We start from the raw sequence: 19347 nt of genomic DNA, 5'->3' as shown, positions 1-19347 counted from the left end.
TGAAAAGATGTCTGACTTTCATCATTTCAACATCCTTTGATCTCCATAATCAGCATCGCAATTCCCCCTAAGTAACCTAGCTTTACAGTAATAAGCAAATACACGTAAGTCTGCTAGGAGCAAGTAATGGGCTTTAGGAAAGAAAAAGCTCTTACATTTTTAGAACTCATTTTACAAAAACTGGTACAGAGGTTTTCTGATGAAAATGAATGGCAGTTTGCAATTGGTTTCTCCAGGAATAGGACTGCACCACTGGATTTCAGGACCAGCCTGCAAATTTTGATTATTTGTATTCCTAAAAATCTGATCTTCCTGTCAATTTTTCAAACCAATTCTGTTTTGTGCGGATAAGCCTTGTTGCCTGATGTATTATTTAATCTAACAGGGATTCTGTTAAATATTCCCAGTAAACTGCAACCCAGCCTTAATGTGCCAGTCAATTAGTTCCTTTAATGATCTTCTAATGTTTGCCTCTGGTTTTTCTTTCTAACTTGAACCTGGAAAGCAAACAAAAGATGGGATCATGAGTTAATTTTAAGTCACAGCTGACTTATAGCAACTCATAGGATTTTCAAGGCATAGGATTTTCAAGTTCAGAGGTGGTCACTGAGTAGTCTTACCCCTTCCCTTCATCGGAAGCCTGTCTCACTGAGACTCTCATTGGATTGGTAGCGATTGAGTTTTATTGTGCTATCCTTTTAGGATTCTATTTGTGTGTTTGCCTTGTTTTATTGCATTTTTTGTGTGTGCTTGTACCCCTTAATTTTCCCCAAATAAATTCTGTTTGTTCTGAATTGAATTGGCTTCTCTTAGCATTTGTTCCGTTGGCTTGCTCACCCTTACTATACATTGGTGAAAAGACCCCACCCCTTAAGCCTCTCATTAGTGCTCTAAATTTGTCTCCATATTGACTAATTCCCCCATTTAATATTGGAGACCCCCAGCATTCCCTGTAACACATAAGTCAGCTGTGACTTGATGGCACTTTCCACCACATAGAAAACTTGGAGCAAAACAACAATGCCAGTCAGTAACTGCAGCAACAAAAAGGGAAAAAGTTGGCTCATCTGATATTAACCTGAAACATAGTTTAAAAAATCAAAACATTATCTATTCAGCAATATGCTTACAACAGACATATCTGAAGGTGGGATGACTGCAAAGTTTTATTTTTCATTTACAAAAAAGGAGGGGAGAATAGTATTTAGTTAGAGTACAGCAGACTCTCACTATCATGTTCATTCTGTTCCTGGAATCACCATGAATGTGAAATTATGAATACCGGAGGCAGGGGTTCATCTGCCTCTGGGGCAGACAGGAAGGCCAAAGTGGCCCTGGAAATGGCACCAGACCCTCATGGAGAAAGGCCCAGCGAAGGTGAGTCACATGTGGTGCCCAGCTTGGCTGAAGCATTACTGAATGAGTTGTGTAGCAGTGGCTACCTCACCTGCTTGGCTTGGGAAAGTGACAATGCTGCATACAGGTGCTGCCACATGGGTCACCTGTCTGGACAGATAAGTTGGGGGCCATTGTGTGAGTTGCCTAGCTGGCCACGAAGAAGCCGCCATACAATCCACCTAGTATGCACACTTCTTTCCCATGTAGACAGAATTCTGAAAAGCAGGCAATTGTGTAGAGGCAGGGTGTGGGGCCAACATGCTTGTTACTGCTCTCCCTCTTCAGGACTAGCTGCATCACATGGATGGGCCACAGACCATGAAATTGTGAGTCATGGACCCTCAAATGGTGAGGTTCTACTCAAATATATATAGCTTCTTAGAAGGGTCTTTAAGAGGAATTTCTCAACACAATGGGTTCTGTACTTCATTGCTAGATCTCATGCATCTGATGGAAGCCATAAAAGACAGTATATGTACATGAACCCCATGATATAAGGTATATATCCTTCCACCCCTTACACTGAACACCTGATTTCTCATTAGGGCTAAAAATGGGAACAATGAAGCTTGCTTAACTCCTCAAAAATCAACCCACAGAGACAGTATTCTACCTTTTCAAGAAGAACTAAATTGGAAGTACCCTAGAAATTCAAATAAACAATGGGCTTCAGGTTCTGTGAAGAGCTCATACTCTGTCTGTGTTTACAAAAGCTCATGCAATGTTTTTCTTTCTTTCTTTAAAATATTGTGGTCCATACACATATAGGACAGATTAGAGTGAAAACGTCAGGAACAAACAAACAGCAACAACAAAAGATCAAAGAATTACCTACTCTGTATAATCTACCCCTTCCATAATTTGTCTATGTGTTCCTCCATGAATATTTTTTTCATATATATCTCAACAAGGATTATTAGGGATGTATATTCTTGTTTTAAAGTGTATTGATGTCTAGCCATCAGCTGAAAGCAGGTCATGTGGATTCAATTTGGTTAAATGCATTGTGGCTAGCAGTCAAAGGTCTATGGCCCTTTCTGAACTCTTGCCTGGGTTGTAGATTTAATTATTTTACTGTTTCTACTAACAAACTAGCTCATTGTAGTAGGACTTGCTTGTCCACAGTGTTCAATTAAGAAAGCTGTCTCGAAACACTCTCTATTCCACTCTAACTGTAGAGAGACAGGAAGGCACAAACTGCAAATGACTGAAAGAAGGCTAATGGAAGTCTTCTTGTTGTCCAGCACAATGCCCTCTTCCAGTGAAAGCCCAACAGGCTTTTTAAAATGTTAAGATCATTTTGGAACAGTGAAGTACTTAGCACAAATGACTGAAAACCAATTTCATAGTAGTTAGCCGGAGTCCACCCTCCCCAGTATTTTAAACTTCAAGGATATATTGTAACATAGCAAAGAACCCCAACCTTGTTATTAAATATGAGCAAATCATACATTATGTTTGGCTCAAAGCTTGTGTGTCGGTCTAGCCTTGGTTATATCGAAAAATTCTCAGACAGCTTCCTACGAATGAGCCACGCTTTCCAGATACCATCATAAACTGAAAAATGGCCCAGTAAATGTGTAGAAGGTACATAAGGTCCCACTGGTAGCCCTTCAACATCACTTCCGTTCTTGCTCTTAATGTGATAAAGACCATTTTCCAGCATCTTCTATTCCGTCTGCACACACTGTCCCTGGTTGAATTCCATAAATGATAGGTATCACCTATGCGTGTATTATATTCATATATCCCTGAATGTTACTTCCATTGAGTCAGTCACCGAGTCACCTGTGACTTTTCAATGTTCATCATGATGAAAATATGCACAATCCTCTTTGTCACCCTCAACATCAACTTCATTTCACGCCCTAGTAATGTGCTTTGAATACTGCAAACTTTGTACCTCAGCCCCTCATGTCTTTCCAAAATTCCACTACCCAGTTCTACTGCATGCCACATCCTTTCTCCTTAGTCATGGTTAACCACATAAACTGCATGACCATGCACATCTCCCTTGACAGCTATATTAACTTTGCATGTATTATCAAGGTACTAAAGATTTTATAAATAAGGATTTAGCAAAGCACGATATGCTGAACACATGGTTCTCGGAGCTAGTAAAATGTCTCACAGTGGGTTCTGGCCACTCTAGAAGTACAGAAGTATTTCTTGCATTTTATTTCCTTCCAAATATATCCATCATGAGGAAAAAAGAAGCCAAAATGTAACACACAATGTTACTTCCTCCTCATTCGGCTCAATAGCTAGATTTCTAAATAAATTACTGCTTGCCTGACAAAACCCTTTTTGGGATTACATTTATTCCCCGCCCCACCCGCCCTTTACTCCAACATGAAAAAATAAAGCAATCATCAAACCTTACTTTGATGTTTTTCAATTCTGCCGCCGCCCAGATCTTTCACCTAAAAAGGAGAAAAGTTCAAAGAAATAATTTAGAACCTGCATAAACATAATAAAAATATCAAAAGTTTCCTCTTTTATTTTATCCCACAAAATCCATATCGTAGTTATGAATTTTCCCTTCAGAGTTCGCTCTGACAATGTACCTCCATTTGCAGAGTGAGTTCCACTGGAGAATTCCTTTTAACAGTGCCATGGGGGGCCAATTATGGTCAGGACCACGGCAATGTGGGGGGGGGGGAGAAGAACAAACATGAAACTACATTGAAAGGGGAATGTTGGTAGAAAATCCTTCCCAGCACCATTTCAGGTTAGAAAAATGGCATGGGGGAAGGCAAGAGCCCCTCCTCCACCACGCTGCAATAATCCTGTCTAGAATCAGGGCCCCATGACATTGTTAACTCATTCTACAAAGTGGAGGGGCATCCCTGGAGTGAACTTAGGGACACCATCTTGTCTAGCTTGGCCCAGGGATTTCAGCAGTCACAGAATCTGCTCCTCCTACTCAGCCCCTCTCAGTGACATTAGAATATTTCAGTCAATGTCAGAACATTAATCTCAGCAACAATATTCCTTAGCACATCACTCTATACATTTTAGGATGAATACAGAGCAACGCTTAGTTCTACAGATTCAGATTTATTATTAATATGGCAAAGATGTTAAATATTCATATCAATTACAAGATAGAATTAAAAGATACAATATCTAAAAATATGGGATATATAATTCTTAAATAAATTAAACAAATTACTATTAGCTAAAAACCTCAGATTAATATTACATTTTCTGTTTCAGGTTAGATTGCCAAGCCCCTGCTTTGTCAGACAGATCTTGTATATTGCAGCACAGAATTTAGCTACTTGTTTCATCATCTGGGCTGACCCTTCCCATAGGAGATTCCTCAACCTCCCTTCCTCAGAGCTGTCCTTTGTTAGATTAAGGAGAGGGGAAATTAGCTTAAATCTTGCTTCTTCATAGAAAAGAGCATCTGAAGAAAACATGCACAATAGACTCGACTTCACCCGATTTACAGGGACACCCCCATTTTGATCTTGGTAACCTCTTGAATCTGGCTTCTAGGATCGCCAAAGGTAGGACAGAGTCTCTAGCTAACGAAAAAGCCCTTCTTTGTTTGTTTGTGTTATTAATCAGAGAAGATGAATCATGATTGTGGTTACAGAAGAGTCAGATCACAGCACACAACAAAATCAGAGACAAAGACTTTTGTCTTAATTAAACAAAATCCTTTACTTTCCTAGATAGGATGGGGTACACTTGAAGTAAAACAAATAATTCTTTCTTTCTACATGACTAGTTCCCTACAAACATGTTAGTTTGCACTGACAGGTAACTACAGGCTTAGAATCCATCTTTGCTCTTAAGAGCAGAGAGGCCTTGCATCCTGTCGGTGTAAGATCCAAACGAGAGAGAAACTGCTGCCTCTTCTAAACAAAGGACAGCGATCAGACTCAATTACAGGTACGTGACTTTTGGCATGTAACCCATGGTGATCTGCCAACCAATAGAATACTGACATCTGTCATTGCATCATCTCCTTGAGGCTAACTAAACTGTTGATACAAACAAATTAACCCTTTAACTATCTTGACAAGAATGGAACTCGCATTGAATCCCCAACAGTTTGTTTCCAGGAATTAAAGGTATTCTGCTGACACTAGCATATATCTATTGCTGATTGGGGCCAAAAACGCCGGAGAGCTCACAAGTTCCACCTCGCTGCAATAGTCCTGACTAGAATCAGGGCCCCGTGTCATTGTTAACTCATTCTACAAAGTGGAGGGGCATCCCTGGAGTGAACTTAGGGACCATCTTGTCTAGCTTGGCCAAGGGATTTCAGTAGTCACAGAATCTGCTCCTCCTACTCAGCCCCTCTCAGTGACATTAGAATATTTCAGTCGATGGGGATTACCGCACTTGTATTCCCAGCGATGTATTAAGAGTTTGAAAATGTTATAAAAAATACTGTTTGCACTTTCTGTGTATTCCCACCGTTTTATTAAGAGTTTGAAAACGTTATAAAAAAAACTGTTCGCACTTTGGCCCCTTTAGCTGTGAAGACATCTTCCAACCATTTATAAGCCGTGGTATCCAAAAACCCTTTTAAAGTGATGTTTTTTATAACATTTTCAAACTCTTAATACATCGCTGGGAATACAAAGTATTGGTAACCAAGAATGTCAGAACATTAATCTCAGCAACAACATTCCTTAGCACATCACTCTACACATTTTAGGATGAATACAGAGCAACGCTTAGTTATATGATGATAAAGTTTTACTGTTTTAAAGGTGAATATTTTTTTTTAAAGCTCCATGTTTTGATATACTCATCTGAAGTTGTCATTTATTTTTTGCTCCTGGAGCACTATTTTCTGCCGTATTCTATAGTACAGATAGAAAAAAAAGCATTACAAAGGAATCCTTCTAGCAACTCAGAGAGGTTATTTTGTACTGGGAAATAACTAGAATAAATTTGTATTCAAATCTACAAGGGAATAAAATAGACTATTGGTAAAGCAAAATAATTTTGGGGGAAAGTCTGACACAATGTTGCTAAACGTTTCTACAGCTTGATATTCCATTTTGGCTTGGTGATACTTTAGCCAAAAATGACATCCATTGGTGTAGTTGCTTAGATCAGAGGCAGTTGCCAGGGGGAAACAGCTTACATTAACCTGCACAAAGTATAAAAATGTGGCGGTAGCACTGGCTTGTTAAGATGACAGACTTCTGCAAAACTGGAAGATCGGGGCTTCTTGTTTTTTCTCAATTGCCTTTTAGCTACAGCAAAATGACTGTGATATTTGATGCTGTTTGCTTAGAATGCACAAACTAGTCCCATTTTTTTCTTGTACTGTAGTACAAACCTCCTAAAACAAAAGACTGCCTAACTCAATATGGACCATATAATTAAATAAACTTGTCAGGCTTAAAAGGAGGTGAATACAAGCAAGTTACTCAGAAAGAACATCAGGAACAAGAGGTCAAACATTTTGACTTTGATTACTACCCCATTATAATTTGCAGCTTTCACTTACCCCCTTCTAGAACTTGGGGATGAAGGGGCTCTCACTCACTGTGCCATGCTTTGGAGCAGCAGAAACAGAGTTAACATCTCTAGAAAAGGGGAGTTTCTCTGCCTGCATGATATGCAAAATCCTCGCCTCTACTTGCAAAGTCAGAAGTATGAAAGAGGTTCTCATGTTCCTCTGAGCACAAGTAGGAGCTATCTTCTAAGAGCCAGGGCACAAGTGATCGGTGAAGGCAGGCATGGATTACTGTTTCAATTGTTCAAAACATTTCCCAGTAGGCAAATGTCCTAGAGGGTTGTCCCACACCTCCTTGCAAAGAGGGCTCCTCTTCATGAAGATTAGGAGGATGCCACCAAGCTCATGCCTAGACTTCTGTTTTTGCTAAGAGGTGACAAGGCCACTGCCTCTTCAACCACACAAATAGAATGGTCTTGGTGGACCTGGATCTTCATGAGGTGGTAGCAGATCCAGGTCCTTCCTTGTCTCAAGAACTGCAGCCTCAGCACCTCTTTACTTATCTACCATGACTGGCCTGCAGCATTACAAAGCTGGATTGAAGGTGATGTCATGTGATGTGAGCCATTTTAATGACCCATTTAATGACCCAATCTACCCCATCTCCCAGTGTCTCCAAATCTACCTGTTTATGAGGATATTCTATTTGTGGCACCTAAAACCTGGTATTCACATTACTTCAGTGGGATGAGAGAGCCACTGCAGTGCTGTTGCTTTGCAAACCACAAGAGTTACAGGAGAAGCTCCAGGCTTCATGGGAGAAAACCATGCTACAGCTCCTCACCATACTACTATTAACCAACCATCCAGAAAAAGAAGTGGTATATAGACTGAGTGGCCCAGCTTCTGCTGAGGCACTGAGAGTTTGGGAGTGGAAAAGCTTTGGGAAGGAAGCAAGGCAGAAGCAAAGGCACAAGTAGGTGAGGAAAGGATGAGATGGAGATATTTGCTGCAGAAGTAAAAGTGAGTCTATGACAGACAGTAGCAGGGGTGAGCCCTACAGAGGTAGTTGTTCCAACCAAACATATATGTCTCTCTCAGATAGGACCAAACCTTGTTACACAAACTCCCTGGCCTATTAATTAGAGATGTACATTCATATAATAATGAAAATTGAAATACTTAGGCCCGACAGTGGACAGGTAGATTGCAGGAGTCTCTCAACACATTGTTGCACTGTGGGGCAGGTTCATTTAGAAAACTCTCACCTGCCAAGCAGCTAGTTATGGCAGCTATCACATCTGCCAAGGTTTGTTTTTCCACTGAGATCCATGGGAAAGTACACTTTGACTACTTTTGCACTTGAATGATTATGGGTTATATTCAGATATCCATTTCATACTTTTGACTTCACAGGGAGAGAAGGAGTTTGCATATAATTCCCTGTGATTATGGCCATTCCGTATGATTATGGCAATCTACTACTGATAGTGGGTGACAACTTCCTTGCAAAAGGCTGGGTTTTTGTTTCCCTTCTGAACCTGAATTCTAAGACTGTATCAGTATCAATTTATTCATATTGTGGTCACAGACCTTAACAATCCAACTACACCCTAAAAATCAACCCACAGCATATGTTGATCCCAAAATCACAATAACATCTACACATCGAAATAAAACAACAGGGACTTCTCCCCCATTAAAATCATTTATCAGCATATTGCAGATCACATCAAGCCATAATTTACCTATTTCAGACCTATTAAAAACCCTTTCCTTAGTTTAAATGCTATGATGAAAAAGAGGCCACTCTGTGTGATAGAAGAACTTACATCCACCAACAAGAATCTTACTCGTGCGTCTTCTGAAACCAGCACCTGTGGTATGCACTGGATCAATCTACATCTTATCGTGGTATACAGTGCACAATGAAAAAGACTGAATAAGTTTACTTATTTATTTTATTTATTTAGAAAATGTTTGTGCCGCCTCTCCAGGGAACCTGCCCAAAGCAGGTTACAAAACAAAACATTATAAAAACATTAAATGCTGTTAATTGAAACTCAACATTACAAAAGCAAACAGAACATGGAAAATATAGTTAACTGAGCAGCTTAATAGGAATATTTTCAGGCTAAATACACAGTTTACAAATGGAGTTAAAATGCTAGCTTCTTAATGAAAAGCCTGAGTAAACTGAAATGTTTTGGCCTGGCACCTCTAAGAGAGCATCATAGGCACCAGGCAAACCTTAAGAGGAAGGGCATTCTACAGGCAAGGTGCCAGTACTGAAAAAGCCTTGTCTCTGGTTGCTGCCTTCGAAGGTGGGGTGTGTGAGGCAGATCTTAACTCTTGGGCTCTGTGAGGCAGATCTTAACTGTCAGGATGGATAATATGGGAAGAGGCATTTGTGAGGGAGGGGAAGGAAGGTGTTTTCTGTGCTGGTTTCCCCACCTGTATGGTTTCCTCACAAATTTCTCCCTGTTGTCAGTGGCTGAGAGGAGGATTAAATATTCTTCCTACCCCACAGACAGTTACCCTTGCTTTTGTGAGGAGAGTTTCCCTTACCTTCCCCCCAGTAGGATTAGAAAGGCTTAGAGGCTGAATTTAAAAGGTGGATAAAAAGATGTTTATTATTTACAGAAAGGTTTTTCAGGTTGTTGGCACAAATCTTAAATGGTTACAGGCGGTTCAAAATCTTAGATGGTTTCAGGCACAGTTCTTAGTTCAGTTAGTTCAGTTACTTCAGAATACTCAGTAATTTACTTAGATGTTGTTCAAAATATTCTTGTACTCAAATCACTTAGTGTGGACTCAAACTAACCTAGCACACACAAAATATCAGTGAGTGGGGGTTCATCCACAATCTTTCCCACTCCTAAGGTTTGCCCACCGCCTGTGGAAACAAACTACTCTTCCCCAAAACACTGAGTTAGGCGTCTCCCTGTTTCAGAAGCCACCTCCCACCAAGTGACTGAAGAAAGGGCTTTCACACACTGCCACAATCTTCCCCTTGTCACTACTCAGGTTTGATTTTAAAACAAGCTTAGGTAGTATGTGAGCAAGTGCTCACAGAGTCTCTCCACACCACCACACAGTTCAGGAGCTCAGAGCAAAAGACTCCTTCCCAAGAGCCAACTGCTCAAGATTAGGGCTGTTGAAATTTTTTTGGGGGGAAATTCAGATTCGGCAAAATTTGGCCCATTTTGATTCGGGAAATGCCGAAGTCCGAACTCCCCTGATTCGGATCCGGGGAATTTGGCCGAATTCTCGAATCAATTCGGCTGAATAAAGTCAGGCGGGGGTCTTTAAACTGTTTGCAGTTTAAAGACCCACCACCCGCTTTCCCCGGGAGTCCCGGGAAGGGGGCCGTGGGGGTTTAGCACTCCCCCCTTTCCCGGTCCGATGCTCAACCGGGCAGGGCGGTCTTTAAAGGCAAGAAAAGGCAGGTTCGGGGAACCCTAAAACTGCCGAATTTATTCGGCATTCGCCCGAACTCACCGAATTCAGTGCATCCTTTTCCCGCCTTTTTTAGAGTTCGGTTCCATCCGAACTGGAAACCGCCAAATCGGAGGAAATTCGGCGGTTTTTCGGTTCAGGATGAACCGAATCGACAGCCCTACTCAAAATCTCCTCTCTCCCTCCAAAAAGAACCCAGTCAGCTTTCCAGACTCCGCCCACTGCTTGCTGACATTGGCGTACAGTTACCAAGTTACACAGTTTAACACTGTATCCATCACAACAGTCCTTCAAGCATTCAGCTATTCAGGGTATTAAAGTAATAATCAGCACTTTGAATTCTTCCAGAAACAAATGCTCAGCCAAAGCAGATTTTTCAGCACTGAGGTAATACAATCCCTGCAGAGGACCCTGACAATAACCCTACTGCTCATTTTGGATGAGCTGAAGTTTGCCGACAGTTTACAAAGGCTGCTCCACATAGATCACATTAAAGTATATATGTAATCAGAGCATGGATCACTGTGGCAAGATCATGCTTTGATTAGTTGCTTGCTCTGGGTCTGTTAACTGTTCATGTGACAAAGATGAGAAAATGGTTCTCTCTTACATTTCATCATTAATCTTTCTTTAATCTTCTTTCTCATCCTTTTTTTTTTTTTACTCTCCAAAACAGATTTCCTCTGGTAAAAATAAAATATGTTTCAAGTGAAATAATGAAATAGATCCTTTGAATGCAACAGAGCAGTCCCTTAATTACCCAGTGTCACAATCATAACAGGCATTCTTCTAAAGGTAGTAGTTTGATACGGTAGTGTGGCTGCTATGGGAGCAATTTGCATAGTATTACCAATAAGTCTTGATGGTATCATTTTGCCTGTAAAATTTGTCTGTCTTACTGTCAGAGAAGGCTCACCAGATCAAATTATGGAGGCAAAGGGTGCTGGCCAGCAGCCCTTTTGCCATGTAGAAAGACTAAAAGAACATGATTGTAGTCTCATTCAGAACTAACCATACATACGCTCAGATGATATAGTAAAAGCTTGTAACATTTCTGTCACACACAAATATTACAGGAAAGGGATTTGTGTGTGTGTGTGTCAAGTGCCATCAAGTCGCAGCCGACTTATGGAGACCCCTTATGGGGTTTTCAAGGCAAGAGACTAACAGAGGTGGTTTTGCCAGTGCCTTCCTCTGTATAGCAACCCTGGTATTCCTTGGTGGTCTCCAGGGCTGACCCTGCTTAGCCTCTGAGATCTGACGAGATCAGGCTAGCCTGGGCCATCCAGGTCAGGGCAGAGAGGGATTTAGTAGTTGCAAATACTATGCTGTCAACCAAAACTCACCTTAATTGCAGGAAACCTAAAACCAGACATTTCATGAAGTAGCTGTAATGTACATATAGCTGATGGGAGAACTGTATCTCTTCTCCTTGACTGCATCCTGCTATTGCTTGAGCATTCCAGTTGTTCATGCAGCTGTCATGCTCTTGCTAGGCAAAAACCATTGAAGAGTACCATCTCTTGGAAACACCTGCTCTAAGTTCCACCCAAACTCAGAAGGAAGCAATGAAGGTGGTGAAAGCCCATGGCTGCTCTTCTGTCATGGAGGCTTATGTCTGCAAACTTAGCTTTGACTGACACATTATTTCCACTGTGCACCCCAATCTATTTTCTGTCTCACTAAGCTTATAAAACTCTGCATACATCCTTCCTCTCAGCCTTTCGTGTAATCCTAAGAACACATTGTCTTCCTTTTCATTTCTTCAACCAGCAAATGCCAGCTGTTGGAGTCTGGAAACAATTTTATTTATGTTGGGGGAGAGCAAGAATGTTGAGGATCATGAAGCTGTGAAAACTGCAAGATGTTGTGATGGAGCAGAACAGTTCTGAGTGAGGATGATGTTTTACTTTGGTAAGCAAAATTATTAGGTATTCTGTCAATCAGCATGTAGTCAAACTCCCTTTAAATTTGTTCACTGAGGAGAGATTAAACCAGTTATGCACATAGTCTGTAAAACTAATCCTGTTTTGATTGTTATGCCTATGCCTTAAATGGGTCCTGCTAACAACATAAAACAACCCAGATGAAAATAAATTCATTTTTTTAATACATTCTGTCACTTTGAAATCAGCATATTTATCCTTTTTTTAAGGTGAAATAAATAAATCCCTGTACACAGAACCTTCTTTTCCTTCAATCATTTTGAACTTTTCCCTCGAAAAGAAAATGTATTGTTTAAAAGTGTTGCAGCTAATGGATTTAAACTAGGGTTGCTAGTCTCCAGGTGGTGGCTGGAGATCTCCCAGAATTACAACTGGTCTCCAGGTTACAGAGATCAGTTCCCCTGGACAAAATGGCTGCTTTGGAGGGTGGACTCTATGGCATTATGCCCCACTGAGGTTTCTCCCCTCCCCAAACCCTGCCCTCTCCAAGCTCAACCCCCCAAATATCCAGGAATTTCCCAACCCTGAGCTGGCAGCCCTAACAGTCAGATGTAATTGCTAAAGGCTAATTAAAACATTCACATATGCCCTAATCTAGCAAGGGAGAGAAACACATGGAAGCCATTTCTGTGTGGTGATTATTTGTCTTGGACTGGAAGAAATGTGTAGAGACTACAAGCAGATGCAAAATGAGATGTGAATGCTGCAACGAGCACTTGACTATGCAGCAGCCAATGTGGTGCCCATTTAGGTAACACAAGGAGCACTGAGGCATGCACTATAAAGTATACCTTCAATGACTGTCTTAGGCTGAATACAGAACACATACACCTGCTTTATACCCCTATTCTCGACACCTATAGCAGCCTTGTCAAACTTTTAATTAGTTTATACCAAATTGAAAATTTGGATTCTAATATGACTTGCCTATCAAAAACTGCATCATGCCAAAATATTTTTTCCCTGCAGTTATAGTCAGCCTGGACAGCCTCACAAACAGCATCTGGCAAACTACAGAGTTGAAGAATTTTATTATAGTTGCTTGACCATATGCGGGTCTGTTAGACAAATGGTGAAATATATGCTTGAAGATGGCTTGCTAGAGTTCTTTTCAGATTATGCCAATGGTTAAACAGGGCTTTTGAAGAGCCCCATGGCACAGAGTGGTAAGCTGCAGTACTGCAGCTGAAGGTCTGCTCACGACCTGAGTTAGATCCCGACGGAAGTCGGTTTCAGGTAGCCGGCTCAAGGTTGACTCAGCCTTCCATTCTTCCGAGGTCAGTAAAATGAGTACCCAGCTTGCTGGGGGTAAAGGGAAGATGACTGGGGAAGGCACTGGCAAACCACCCCATAAACAAAGTCTGCCTAGTAAACGTCAGGATGTGACGTCACCCCATGGGTCAGGAATGACCTGTTGCTTGCACAGGGGACTACCTTTACCTTTACCTAAACAGGGCTTTATGCGCACATGCCCTCAAGGAAAAAAGACCCAGTTCCGCGCTCAACAAGGCGCTGGAGTGTTTGGAGGAAGAGCTAGAACCTTTTTCATGAAGAGGTTTTGGATTCTCACCATCTTAGCTAGTAAAGTGTCATTCCATCCCCAACTTCAATGCCATATAGGAGTTGGTTGATGACCTTTCCCTGAAAAAGCTTTATTTCTGGGTTGATCAAGTGTGGTAAAATTTTAAGATAGCACCCATTGTCTGAAGGGCTGTTGCTTTTATGATTTGCAGATGGGACTGCCAAGAAAGTATATACTGAATGTGATTGCCAAATATTTAAAGGTTCAGCACTGTTTGACAGGGAAATCATCTATGGACCATCTGGAAATGCACTTCTGTTTTCCAAATACAAATAAAGAGATTGAAAAGAAGGGGGCCAAAACCCTGTTTTGGAGGAGCCCTGTTTCACCCCTCTAACTACAGTGATGATAACTGTCAAGGAGCCTGAAATTCTGACTCTAATTTTGGAAGATAGATTTCGATGAACTTCCCTTATCAAAAACAAAAGTCATTTATCAATATTGGTACTTGCCAGTTTATGACAAAGCCCATCTCTGCTGACTGAGTCAAAAGTGGCAGCAAGATCAATGAAAGCCACATAAAGATGTTTGGTGGGGTCTTTTATACAGTCTGATGCAAGATGCTGCAGTATCAGATACTGGTTGATGGTACATTGACCTTTTCTAAAGCCAGCTTGTTCAGGAACAATGACCGGATTGTCTAGCTCCCAATCTTCCAGTTTTCTCAATAAGAATTTACTGTACAGCTTGGTAGCAAGATCTAACAGGCTGATGGGGTGAGAGTTGTGGGGATCCTGTTTATTTTGAATATTGGAATAACTATACTTTCCTTCCAGCTGGCAGAGAAAAGACCAAAAGAATTTATCTGGGTAAACACCCAGTCCAGAAATTGCTTAAAAAGCTCCGGAGGGATCATATCTTCTCCACGGGCCTTGCCAGATGCAAGAGAGGCAATGACCTTGTCCGGGGAGGGTGGGTTATAAATGTAACAAATAAAAAAATAAAAATAAATGAGGCCTCTTGCCTTAGGTACTGAGACTAAAGATAAAGAAAAAGAAGAGATGGTGTTTATATGCCAACTTTTCCACTTAAGGGAGATTCAAACTGGTTTGCAATCACCTTCCCCTCCCCTCCCCACAACAGACACCCTGTGAGGTAGGTGGGGCTGAGAGAGTGTGACTAGCCCAAGGTTACCCAGCTGGCTTCATGCGTAGGAGTGGGGAAACAAATCCAGTTCACCAGATTAGCCTCCGCCGCTCATGTGGAGGAGTGGGGAATCAAACCTGGTTCTCCAGATCAGAGTCCACCGCTCCAAACCACCGCTCTTAACCACTACACCATGCCATTGTGGTGCAACAGAGAGGCTAAATGGAAAAAAAGAGTGATCTACTGTGCTATTTTTAGTTTGGAAATATCTGAAGACCCAACTAAATTGGAGATGCCAGTCGTTAGCTGTTATCTGGGAATCCAGCAGTGGAGATGATTTGCCTATACCCAAGGATACCAGGCTCCAGAACCTTGTCTCATTTCTTTCTCAAGCCGCAAGACCTAATTCTTCCCACTGGGATCTGATATAGGCACTCTTCTTTTGTTTCAACATCTCTTTATAGGTCGATCTCATTATCAATAACCTATCGAAAGTTGACCCCTCTTTATGCTGCGAGTATTCCTAGTTGCCTGATCAACCCAGCTCTTTGAAGTAAAGGCACTTAATGTTAATGGCTTGTTCTGAATAAAATATGGTTTATGTTGTTTTACTATTTCTTCATATTGCTTGACAGGGTCAGAGTCACTCAATAGGATTAAACAAAATCTGGGCAATGTTATTTTGAAGTTGTGAGGACTATCTGATTCTCCTTTTCCCCTGAAGCATATCATCTGTGGTGTGCACTGGGATGTTAAGAAGTAAGTTTTCCAGAAAATTTAGGATTAGGCTAAGCTGGCAATGATCACTCTCTGTCCTATCAGCTATGTTGAAGCAGTGGATGTTAGACAGAAGGGAAGATGAGATCAGAATATAATCTGTAGTACTGGCACCCCACAGGGATAGATAAGTATATGTCCCATGGGCATGGTAAAATTTGGTGCCATGTAGGCTATGCAATTGGTGAACAGAGAACAATTCAGAAAGTCTTATTCCTGCCATATTGATTGTTGAATCATGGAACCATCTGTTTGATGTGCTTGTCGGATGACCTGATGGATAGGACATTCCAGGGGCCCATGTAAATCTACACATATTCTTGCATTGAAATCTCCACAAAGAAGAACATGGGAATGGATATAGGAGATCAAGAGCATCCAGGGTATCAGAAAGTTTATTCCATCCATTATCTGGATCCTGTAAGCCGGAAATTTTTGGAGGGAAATATACATTAATGCAGATGAGATAACCTACCTGAGCACCATGTATCCTCAGAACTTGAATATGTTCCTGAGATTCACTAGTCAACAACTGGATATCAGCAGGTAAATCTACTAAAACCAGTATTGCTAGACTCCTGCTACCTCAGCCCTTGCTACTGGATTTGATTGCTGGTACTACACATGGCCTGAACCCATGAAAAAATATAGAGTTCGGCTCAAAGATCAAGTTTCCTGGATAAATAAGATGTCAAACTTCTGTAGGTATAGGGGAAATGCAGAAACTTGAAATTTGTTATTCCATCCCATGGTATTTCAAGAAAGGATTTTTAGTTGTCAATCTGCTTTCTTGGCTCTATCCAAGGTCTTATTAATATCCAGGAAAATGCAGCCATTTTTTACCATTGTTAGGAGCTGTAATGGGGAGCTGGAGAGGAGGGTTATGGGCAAAGATCTTTATATGGGGATCTGAGTGACTGAACTCATGATCCTCCAAATAACAATAAAACATCTCTACATCAGAGGGCTTGAGAGTTTTTATAGAATTTGTAAGATGTAAGTTCAAATGATTATCAAGCTCAGTTCTGGTAGAGTGAGGTGCATGTAATTTAGAAACTCTGGACTGGTTTTGTAATGATTGGCTGCCCAACAATACCTGACCATGGTTGTTCTCTTTAGTTGAAGTAGGGGGTAAAGGGGAAGAAGAGGGTAAAATTTCTCCAAAAGTGTTGACCTCAGTTGTGCAAGCCTGTCAGTGATGGCCACTTGCTCAGAATTGGGGAGGGCTTTAAAAGAATGAATTAAATCCTCTTTGATGGAATGGGGAGAAGAGAAAATCCCTGGTTGTGGTGTTAAGGGGATTGCTGAACAACCTTCCCAGCTAATTAAATATTTGGCTAAACCCCTATCAAGCTGACCCATAGTATGCTGGGATGGAGATATGGGATTGTTTGTCCTAGGGATTCTGTGGGTAATGAGGGGAGTGCGCAGCATGTTTTAAAAACTCGCACAGGATGAATGCCTTTGGAAATCAACAGCTTTCCCCCTGAAACATCAAGGAGAGTTCAAAAGCCAACAGGAACCTGCTCCCACTGAGAGTACTTTGCCGGGGGGAGGGGGTCAATTTTCTTTAGGTCAAATATTTTCTACTTGAGTCCCAACAATGACCTCAGGAACTTCCCTACTCTTGTTTTGGAGTGCCACGTTGAGTACAACCCCAAGGGTTGGAAAAGTCTGAAGAACAAGTTGTTGACTGTTTGTATGTAAATAGTTAGGTGGGTAAGCAGGGGAAGACCTAGGAGCTTGAGGGAAAGCAGTGGTCAATCTTCCTCAGTATGTTCGGGCCGAAGACCTTCCAGCTCGCCCAGTCCTTGATGGCCCCCACCAAGGTGATGACGGAGCCATTAAAGGACATACTGGCTGTGCTGGGGGAATCATTCCAGGGTCGTTCCTCCCGCCTCCGCCTCATCATAGTCGATGGTTCCTGTACCAGCCTCCTGGGCCTCGAATGGTTCCCGGCCCTTGGGATCCATCTGGCGGGCATCCACCGCATCAGCCAGCCCGCTCTCGACTCCTTCTGAACTGAGTTCGAGGACGTCTGGAAGGGTCCACTGGGCTGCTACAAGGGGCCACCAGTTCGCCTGCACGTCGACCCCCCCCATCTGCCTCAAGCCTCACCAGGTCCCCTTCGCACTCAAGGACCGCATCGACGCTGAGCTCGACCGGCTCTTCGTGCAGGGCGTCCTGGTGCCGGTGCCCAATGCTCAATGGGAAACCCCGACTGTGACGCCCTTGATGGCCAACAGGGAGGTATGCATCTGCTCAGACTACAAGTGCACCCTGAACAAGGCCCTGCAGCCTCATGCCTACCCGGTGCCTGTGGTCAGCCACCTCCTGGCCTCCCTTGTGGGGGGGCCGGGTCTTCACCAAGCTGGACCTCGCCCAGGCATACCAGCAGCTTCCGGTGGACCTGGAGTCGGCCATGGCCCAGACCATAGTAACGCACCGGGGCACTTTCAGGATGACTCGTCTGCAGTTCGGGGTCAGCATGGCCCCGGGCATCTTCCACAACTTGATGGAAGACCTCCTCAAGGGCCAGCCAGGCATTGTCCCCTACTTTGATGATGTTCTCATCACCACCGGCTCCAAGGGTGAGCTCCTGGAGCGCATCCGCCAGGTGCTCCGCTGTTTCCGGGATGCCAGCCTCACGGTGAAGCAGGAGAAGTGCCAGCTGGGCCTGCCACAGGTGGAGTTCCTGGGCTACTTGATCGACACAGATGGCTTCCACCCCACTCCCGACAAGATCAAGGCCATCCACAGTGCCCCTCCACCCTGGTGTAAGCAGGAGCTCCAGTCGTTCCTGGGACTGTTGAACTTCTACCACGCTTTCTTGCCCAACAAGGCGTCAGTAGTGGAGCCCCTTCACTGGCTCTTGGACAAGTCAGCCCCATGGTCCTGGGATGAGCTGCAGCAGCAAGCGTTCGAGGCCGCCAAGGGCCTCCTGTCAGCCTCCAGCCTACTCGTCCACTTCGACGAGTGCCTGCCGGTTGTGTTGATGTGCGATGCCTCGCCCTATGGCATCGGCATGGTCCTCAACCACCTGTTGCTGGATGGTCGGGAGGCCTCGATCGCCTTTTACTCCCGGACTCTTTTGTCGGCGGAGCACAACTACACCCAGATTGACCGGGAGGCTCTCGCTATCGTGGCCAGCGTCAAGAAATTCCACGACCATCTGTACGGCTGTCCCTTCACCATCGTCACGGACCACAAACCGCTTCTGTGTCTGTTCATGCCGGATCAACAGACGCCGCAGATCCTGTCCCCCCGCATGCTCCGGTGGTCGATCGCCCCTGGTCCAGCATCACGAACGCGGACGCCCTCAGCCGCCTGCCACTCGAGGACACCGATCCCGACCCGTCCCTGGCCTACGACATCATGCAGCTGGAGACCCTGCTGGAGCCAAGGTGCCGACCTGCGTTTAAGCCAAGGTGCCTAATTTCTCCCCAAAAATGGGTAAAAATTAAACACCCGCGTATAAGCCGAGGGTCGGCTTATAACCCTTCCCCCCCAGCAGGCCTACCTTAGATCCAGGTGCGCAGGCAGGAAGCGGTGAGGCCCCCCCGCAGCCCAGGAGGCCCCACAGGCCACTTCTAGGCCGCTCCAGGCCCGACGAAGGTGGCGGCGGGGGCCCCCGCGGCCACAGAAGGCCCTCCCAGGTTGGTCCTGGC

Source organism: Euleptes europaea, chromosome 4 (assembly GCF_029931775.1).
Source record: "Euleptes europaea isolate rEulEur1 chromosome 4, rEulEur1.hap1, whole genome shotgun sequence".
Taxonomy (NCBI): Eukaryota; Metazoa; Chordata; class Lepidosauria; order Squamata; family Sphaerodactylidae; genus Euleptes; species Euleptes europaea.
The sequence above is the reverse complement of the archived record's forward strand: the minus strand, read 5'-3'. Positions refer to the sequence as shown.